At 39.7% G+C, this 9,319-nt stretch overlaps 1 pseudogene; it reads right to left on the bottom strand.

Moving 5' to 3' along the window:
* Nucleotides 1–3,891: 3,891 nt before the first annotated feature.
* Nucleotides 3,892–5,351, bottom strand: LOC121492715 (annotated as a pseudogene).
* Nucleotides 5,352–9,319: the final 3,968 nt, after the last annotated feature.

Consider the following 9,319-nt stretch of genomic DNA (forward strand, 5'->3'; position numbering starts at 1 on the left):
AGTGATGTTTTAGTAACATGATGGTAGCTGCCATGAAATACAGATTGGAAAGCTATGTAACAGTCTAGGCAAGAAGCACTCAAGACTTTCTTCACTGTTTAAATCTAGTGAATGTTGTAATTACCAGGAGAAGCCTGTTTTGCCCCATCATCATAAAGTCATCAGTTCCCCCTCCCCTCTGCTTTTTCCTATCTTTGGTATCTTTGATTTCTGCTTCATTAATTCTTCCAAACTTTCAGTCTTCTTCTTAGCTCCTACCCTTTGCTGTTGGCCTTGTTTGGTTTGTTCCTCTATCGAGGAACAATGCTCTGTGCTATTATTTTTTCCTTGGTTGATTTCTCTTCCTGTTCCTCAGAATGGCTACCCCCCAGAATCTTTCCAATCCTTTTTCCTTGTTTGCCTATCTTTGCCTTCCCCAACTTCCTTATCTTACCTCCTCCTCCATTGAGAAACTGAAGGTCATTCCACACTTAATGTAATACTTCCCCAAAAATAAAAATTCATCTACACTCTTGCCTCTCCTTTCTTATATATTTTGATTTTCCAAGAAGGAAATGTCTCTTCTAAGGCTTATTCTCCACTTGGGTCCTTGATGCCACTGCTTTCTGTGGTCTCCAATGTCTGGCTCTATTGGTTTGGTTCCTTCCACTGCTCTATGTGTATGAGCTGTTCTGCTCTGTTCTGACTTGATTCAGAGAGTAAGCCTGCACATTTGGGCCTCGCCACAGGAGAGTCCAATCAACTGAGGACCTGACGTTCCGTTCCTAATGTTACTGCCATATCCCATAATATTTGCTAAGCTGTAATGGTCACTAATGTTTGATGTCATTTTATTCATAAATTCAATAAAATATTTCTTCCTTTTTTCCTTGGGATTATAACTAACAGATGAGCATGTCAAATTTAGTGTGGTTGTATTTTTGAGTAGGAGATAAGGAGAGTCGCTCCAGTAACCCTTTAAGTTTATTAAGTTTTCACATAATTGTATTCAGACTTGAAAGTCTTTAAAATTAAAGTCAGAAAATCATATATGTTAACTTGATCTTGAAGCTCACCTTGGAATACTAAAATATTGCCATTGGTTTTCTGTCTGGATACATTGTTTTCTTATTTAATAAATTCTCAGTTTCTGCCTTCCCTTACAGTGACCTAGAATCTGAAACATAGTAAACATTTAAGTATATGAGGTGAAAATCTATAGAAAAATGAATGGAAATGAATAGAAAGAAGTCTTGCATCTGGCATGTGGATATATCTACACAACACAGTTTGTTCCCTCTGCCATTTGAATCCATAATAACCTTCCTTTAAAAGCATCTAGTTTCTAAGTATCTCAAAATTATCTTTAAGGCTTTAGGAAAGTAGAAATTTTGAGTAACTAATGCTTAATGCAAATTGTACCAAAGGCATTAAGAAAACATCAAGTACCTAAGATCGTCTTTTTAATTATGAGATATTTTATAAATGATTCACTCCAGCACTTCTGCTTGGACGCTTCTACATGAACCTTTTTTTCTTCCCTTTTCTTCAGTGAAAGAGGACAATCAAACTTGGTTTTATCTCAAGAGCTCAAGAAAGGGTAAAAAATGGGTAGAAAGAAGTCTTTATTGTGGAAAATGAATCCATTTTGAAGTTCAACTGGAATAAGCAATGTTTGGATTTTGGGTAGACAATTTATCCAACTTCATAATTAACTTGATTATTTGATTTATTATGTAAACAAAGTATAATGTTTCTGAAAGCCTATAAATAATCACTTTTTCCAACCATGAAAGATTAAGTGAAAACAAAGGGAGTGAACAAAAATGGGGGGGAGTCACAGATCTGTATCTGTATGGAGGAAGAGGGCAGTACTTTTGGGGAGTGCAATTTACATGAGCATCTGGGTCTTTTGTCATGTTTTGGATGGATGACCTGAGTCTGATATATTGGTGAATAGCATTAACAAAGGTCTGGTTGTCAAAGGCTAGAAAGAAAAATGCAATTAGCCACAGCAATGAGGTGATGTCTGTGTTTGGGGGAAAAAATCGACACCTAACTGGCAATAGAAAACACTGAGATGATAACATCAGTAAAAGGCCAGATTTTGTGTGTGTGCATGTGTGTGTGTATGTATTATATAATGATCTTAACTCAGTAGGATATGACAAAAATGTCACTTTTTGTTAATGTTTGGTTTATGTGATGCAAGTGAATGTGTACCTGTTACCAAAGAAATGACATGAGCCCAATGAATTTTTAACTCGTAACACACCAACCTGACATTTGTAATACTGTTTGTTTCCATTTAAAGAAAATTAGAAATAAATAAAAGTGCACTTGGAGTCCAAAAGAAGTTTGCTCTTTTTTTGGTCTGATTTTTTTTTTTCTTTATAAACCATGCCATCCATAGTAGAGAAGCATATCTAATCTCCCAATTAGGTCAGGCCCCAGGATAATCAATCTCTTTAACAGCAGATGCCTTGTTTTAGCAAATGAATGCTTGGTTTCAAAAGCAGTTTTGTGTTGAGAGAGGAGTGCAGTTGGCATGGGTGATTAGAACTCTTTTAAACCCTATAAAAAGCTTCTGTAGATTGTTTTATGCCCACACTTTGTGAACTGAAGTAAATGCTGTATATCTCCATCTTAAAATGAACATGGTGGGGACTTTATACAGCCTGTGAGAACATCTACATGTATATAAATGGAATTATCTGAAGAAAAACATTTTTATGTCCATTTGAATTAAACCGTGATTTTGATAACATCTAAAACTAGTGAATATGTTTTTAGTAAGTGATCTTCATATTAATTAAATATTGCTCCTTAAGGAGTATAACTTAATTATTGGGTTAGCATTTTTAAAACTGAAAACTACAATGGCAAGTTAACAGGATTCTTATATTTATTGTTTGGCCTACATTTACACAAATCTGCAAATGCCTTTCTTCATGTCTGATGCCTTTTCAGTTCTTATTCACATCATGCGTCAATGAGCAGTGTGCAAGACAACTCTGAAATCAGGAAAAAATCATTTAACATTGAAGTTTATAAACTGTATATTAAGTCAAGACTATAGGTTGACTTTATTTTGCTCAAAACAACTAATTTAATGTAAGATGTATTGAAATATAGTGAAATACTTTTCACTACGGTATAACAAAAAAAATCTCTAAGGCTTCAGTAAATTATTTTAGATAATGTTCAAAATCTGATTGCTAGAGCTCATCAGTAATGCCTGAATGTGATACATAAAATAATTCAGAAGGCCACATGAATATTTATTTCCTTTTTTAGGCGAGCAGTCATATAATAAAAAGCATTGAGTTGAAACATTTGCAAAGTAGTTAAGAAAAAAAGCACTCACCTGCATATTTGAGATGTTCTCATTTCAACTTTATTGTATAATAGTTCTACCAATTCTTCTCCCCTCTTAAAAATTGTTTCAATCATGCCTAATCTGTGGAAAGTTAATATTTTCCATAGTGAAAGTAGATAAGACAGCTGAGGAAAAATTAAAAGCAGATGGTCTTTAATTTAAGAAACATTTGATACTAATTACTTCCTACCTTTCACAAGACTTAAATGTTGGTGAATGTATAGGATTACATTACTTTTTTAAGCAAGGTTTTCAGGCCAAATTTGGTACATAAGGTAGAGATCCAGTAAGATGAGATTTTAAAAATACAAGCATTTTTTTTTAATACAGGCATTCTTAATAATACTAAATACCAGAATAGAACTGTGGCAATTCACTTGTGCTTATTCTAACTCATAATAGCATTTTATTTATTTATTTATTTAGTTAGTTAGTTAGTTATTTTTTTATTTATGTGAAAAATCCACTTTAATAATCCAGCTTCAGCTCAGTTGACAACTTCTCAAGTGTAAGAGAAGTCTTTCCAAGAGACCTCAATCCACTAAGAGGTTACAGCTCAGAGAAGGGAAGAGCTCATAGAAGCCCTGGAAGAGGCTGATGGTCTGGAGGACTCCTGAGGTGCAGGCGGTCTCCCGGATGGAGTGCATGGCCAGCTGGGGGCTGCCTAAATCTAGAAGCTGCAGGCCCAGCCGAGAAGCCAAGATGGGTCCCATGGTGGTCCCACAGGGAGAGGCATTCTGCACCATGGGATCCTGCAGGGGCACCCCGACACTATTGGCCACCTGTCAGATCAGGGCCTCGGAAACCGCGTTCGAGGCACAGCGCTGCTTGCTGTTCCCCTTGATCACAGGGCCCTTGTGGAAGGGGGGCCTGTGGTTCTCCTCGTGCTTGTCCGGGCGGTTGGGGTGCATGGCGTGGGCCACGTCTGCGCTGATCATGTAGGATTTGGGGATGGCTTCCTCGACTGCCGTCAGGTGCTGGGAGGAGGCCGAGATGCGGCGCAGCACCAGCTGTCAGCAGTGACTGCGCCCCCTGGGCGCCCTCGGAGCCCGCCTCTTCGTTGTCATAGAGAGCGACCATGTGCACGTGGGGCTCCAGGGCCAAAGAGGCAGGGGCCACACAGGAGTGCATCAAAGCCTGCAGGGACAGAAGCAGCTGTGCGGATCGTGTAGCCAGGCGCAAAGATGAGCTCCTCATAGGACCCAGCCAGGACCGCAGGCTGCGAGCCAGCAAGGCCCAGCTCCACCTCCAAGAGCTCCTCAGGGCTCAGTCCCAGACGGGCGCACAGAAGGGACATGAGAACGAGTGGTGGCGGTCACCTGCAGCCTTGAGAGGCCCAGGCTCAGGAGTCCCCTTCTCCAGCTCCTCCGGGGCTGCTGCGCCAAGAATGGGGACTAAGGGCAGCTCCGTGTGGGGCCCAAAGTTCTCGCTGACATCTCACTGCAGACGGATGGCCAGGTGGGGGATGCGGAGAATGGGCCGGTGCGCGTGCCCCAGCCGCTGACCCAGCCGGCCTGAGGGACGGCACTTGACAAGGACGCGTCCAGCCAAGGTCAGGTCCCCGTCGGACCGGGTGCTCCGGATCCCACAGCAGAGGTCTCCACGCCAACCTGCTGGAAGCGCACCTGGCTGCGGCGGGAGCGCCGGTGCACCCGGAGGCAGGGGCTGTCCCTGTGGGCCCCGGTGAGGCTGAAACCATTGCCAGGAACACGCTGGCCTCCCACAGCAAAAGCGATGATCTGATGATCGTGGAGGAGCTCCCGGTCAGGAAGTACTTGCTCTCCCGCTTGGGATCCCAGCTCTCCGGCTCTTTGAGTTCATGGAAGGCAGCCTGGAGGAGGCGGCTGCGGCACTCGGCCACCGCGTGGAAAGGAGGGGGGCTCCGGATCACGAGCTGGAGGAGTTCCCGGGCCGCGGCCTGCACCGCCTCTTTGCGGGCCCTCCGGGTCACGGCCACCTGCAGGACCCCACCCGTGTGCCCGCGTCCTCTCATACTAGCATTTTAATATGATTAGTAGAATGGCTTCTGTATATTAAGATCCCTAAAGTTTTTAGGTGGAAAACAGTTTAATGTCCGATCTGTTTCTCAGCTATAATTTAGATTTCAAACGTATTTTTTATTTATTTTTATTTTCTTTATTGGAGTTCAATTTGTCGACATATAGCCCCCCATCACCCAGTCACCCCCCCCCACCTCCCCTTCCACCACCCCCTGTTCCTTTCCCAGAGTTAGGTGTTCAAACTTAATTTTCTTGTAATAATATATAAGGCAATTTATATTTGATTTAGTGGGATTAACACTAATTATATGATAGCTTTCTTATTCTGACCCCAGTGATTTTTGGAAAGCAGAGATTTCCAAGCTCACACTTCTTATCCTAGAGCTCTTGTAGCTAAGTTTACACATGGATTATTTCTTCCTTAGACATGCACACACATTCACGCATACATGCAAATGCTACAATATGAAAAAATTGTCTGATAGAAAACATACCAAAATCTTAACGCTATCTTTGGCTGATGGATAAATTTGGGGTTATTTATAGAACTGACTTACATTTTTAATGATTTCTTTATAATGAGGAAGAAATATAGCTATTTTCCGTTTCAAATAACAGACACATTATAATCCCAGCCTAGGTAGTGTATAGTTTGACAATGATTTCCTCCTGTCCTCTGCAATCTCTGTAAGGACAAATTCTCTGTTCTTTCCTTGGCACTACTACGTTGGCCATGGTGTTGAAGTAAACCACTCAGTGAAAGTTACAGTTTGATCCTAAACTGTAAGGACTATGTTTTGTTTAAAGCAGTCCAGGAATGATCCAAGATAACAAATAGGGGACCATGGTCAACAGTAATTGTTCCTACTCAGGATCTCGGGAGCACTTTGCAGTTTTAAAAATTATTGAAGACCCCCAAAGACCTTGTGTTTCTATCTATGGATTAATCACATTAGATATTTAATCTGAGATAGCTTTGAAATATTTATTAATTCATTTAAAAATACAGTGAATACCCATCACATGTTAACACACATAGTTTTTCCAAGATAAAATAAAATATACTGAGAAGAATGGCACCATTTTCCAGTTTTGTAAATGTCTTTTATGTATGGTTTAGCAGAAGACTGCTGGATTCTCTAATCTGCTTCTGCATTCAGTTTCTTACAGTGTGGCGTTTTGGTTGGAGTATGTGAAAAAAAAAAACTCAGCTTCATATCCAAGAATACTTGGAAAAGGGGGGGACATTTTAATAACTTTTTCAGACAGTTGTAGATATTCTTAATATTACACAAAATCTCAACAAGTACTAGTTAGTTGAAGATCACGTGCAATGTGAAATCTGAAACTACATCAACAAACTTTTAATGCCTTTGAAACTTGGGAAGCCCGTTTCCCAAGAAAATTTCTAAAAGGAGTCTAATTTATGCTTAAAGAAATGAATAGTAATATGGAAATAATAATAACACAACCCCAAGGTTATGAGCATAACATTTTAATCTGCATCAAAATTGTTTCCTGACAAACACTGCTCAAATTTCTGAACGTGACTTCTTGATTCTTAGGTGAATCTGAGTTCAAGTTTCTTTTATCGCATGGATGAAGTCTTAATTCCTTTGCTTTTCATCTTCTTTTTGAGATAACTTTATCTCTGCATTTAACTGACATGAGCTGCATGGGAATATCAATAAATGTTTGATCAATGGTTGTTGGCATGGTGTTCTGCTTTCCCAGATTTCTGTCCTCACAGTCAGTATAAAAGAAGGTAATATCCAAAGTCTTTGCTTGAGCCCTGAGAACCAAAATATTGATTTCCAAAGGAAAATATTTGTTTCAGGGGTTAATTTTTATACCAGGAATCAAAGCCAAAATACACATTTCCTTTTATGACAGTCATATAATACGTCACATATTATTAAAAATAATTTAGAATGTTCCCACACATTGTTTTGATGATGTCTTTTCCTTATAAACATTGGTACAAAATGTCTTAACAATCAACTTATTATTAAAAAAAAAATCTTTAAAATCCCCTTTCTTTCAAAATTGTCATTTGTTGTTTTTGCTAGGAAATGTAGATGGTATGTTTTTCATGTTCTTTTTTTTAATGACAACAGTGATGTCACTCTTTGCTTTGGAGTCCAAAGTAGCAGCGCTAGAGGATTTCTGCAGATGAGGCTATCAAGTATATTCAAGACCCAAAGAAACCATCCTTTACCTTTTGTACTCTCCCAGAATACGTAAGATTTCCCTATTGTGCATTCTGGTTTTTACAGCCTTGGATTTCCACACAGTGCGCTCATTGTAGTTGATAATTATTTATGGTACAATCAGTTGATTAATAACCGTTTCTCTTACTATACTCTAAGCTCCAAGAAGGAAGGGTCTGAGCTGGTTTTTCTATTTTCTGCCCCGGACCTTGCACAGTATTGGGCACAGGTTAAGAAATATAAGAGCTGTTGAACATACGACTAAACGAATGTCATTGAGCATTTGATGCACACTAAATTCCCCAGAATGTTTTCCTGCATCTTGTATATTTTGAAATTTCCATACTTCTTGAATAGGATTTTGTGATAAATCTCAGTTGCTTCTTTCTCACCTCATTGACTGTTCCTTTCTTTTCTTCTTTCATGGCTTTTTTCCCCTTATGCATATATTTTATTATTTTTATTTTTTAAGTATTTGTTTTTTAGATTTTATTTATTTGTTTCAGAGACATAGAGCAGGAAAGAATGTAAGCAGGGTGAGGGGCAGAGAGAAAGGGAGAAGCAGGTTCCCCGCTGAGCAGGGAGTCCAAGGTAGGGCTTGATCCCAGAACCCTGAGATTATGACTTGAGCCAACTGAGCCACCCAGGCACCCCAAGTTTTTATTTAAATTCCAGTTAATTAACATACAGTGAATTATTAGTTTCAGGTATACAAAATAGTGACTCAACACTTTCATATAACACTTTCATAGGTGCTCATCATAGCAAGTGCACTCCTTAATCTCCATCACCTATTTCACCCATCCCCCACCCACCTCCTCTCTGGTACCCATCAGTTTGTTCTCTATTGTTAAGAGGCTGTTTCTTGATTTGCATGGCTTTTCTTTTTTAAAAATTTCTAGGTCCTTAGGGTAATCATGAAGTTCCATATTGTCTCTTACTATTTATATCCTTTCTCTGAATTAACCGTAACCTCTGTGATTCCCATAGTTAAATTTCCACTGCTAGTTTCTCCCTCAAACTGTGCTTCTGCATTTCCAGGTGTTCTCTGTACATTTCCAATCAGACATACATCTTTTCAAAGCCCATAGGTCTGTGACATCTTCCACCCTATATCGACGATCCCTTTTGCTTGTTCTGAGTACCATGTAAGCACTGCTCTTCAAACTTTTGTACTGCTTCTGTCCATGCTCCCATTGAATCTTATCAGGTCTCTCACTCAGGGTCCAAGTTTTCATCCCAAATACCATCACATTAGCTCACATCTTGGCTACCTCACAGCTGTTCTGTTATGATGGCCATTCCACTCCTCCTTTTACGTGCTGGTTTTCTTGTTTTTAATAAATCCTGCACACTAGAATAAGAATAGTCTTTCTAAATCACATAATTCTTTTTAAAAAACTTTCACTCTGGAGCTACTGGGTGGCTCAGTCAGTTAAGTGTCTGCCTTCAGCTCAGGTCATGATCTCAGGATCCTGGGATTGAGCCCTAAACATTGGGCTCCTTGCTCAATCAGTGGTCTGCTTCTCCCTCCGTTCCTCCCCATTGCTTGTGTGTGCATGTGTACTCTTTCTCTCTCTTAAATAAATAAATAAAATCTTTAGAAAAATCCTTTCAGTATGACACTCTAGTTAGTCATAATTATCATCAGAAAGTTCTCCATAACTTTTTCCTCTGTTTTGCTCACTTTCTTCATCATTTATTTGCTGTGTAGGCAACAGAAACCTCCGGGATGCATTTGTATCTGCCCC

This window comes from Vulpes lagopus, chromosome 6 (genome assembly GCF_018345385.1).
Source record: "Vulpes lagopus strain Blue_001 chromosome 6, ASM1834538v1, whole genome shotgun sequence".
In the NCBI taxonomy this organism is placed as follows: domain Eukaryota; kingdom Metazoa; phylum Chordata; class Mammalia; order Carnivora; family Canidae; genus Vulpes; species Vulpes lagopus.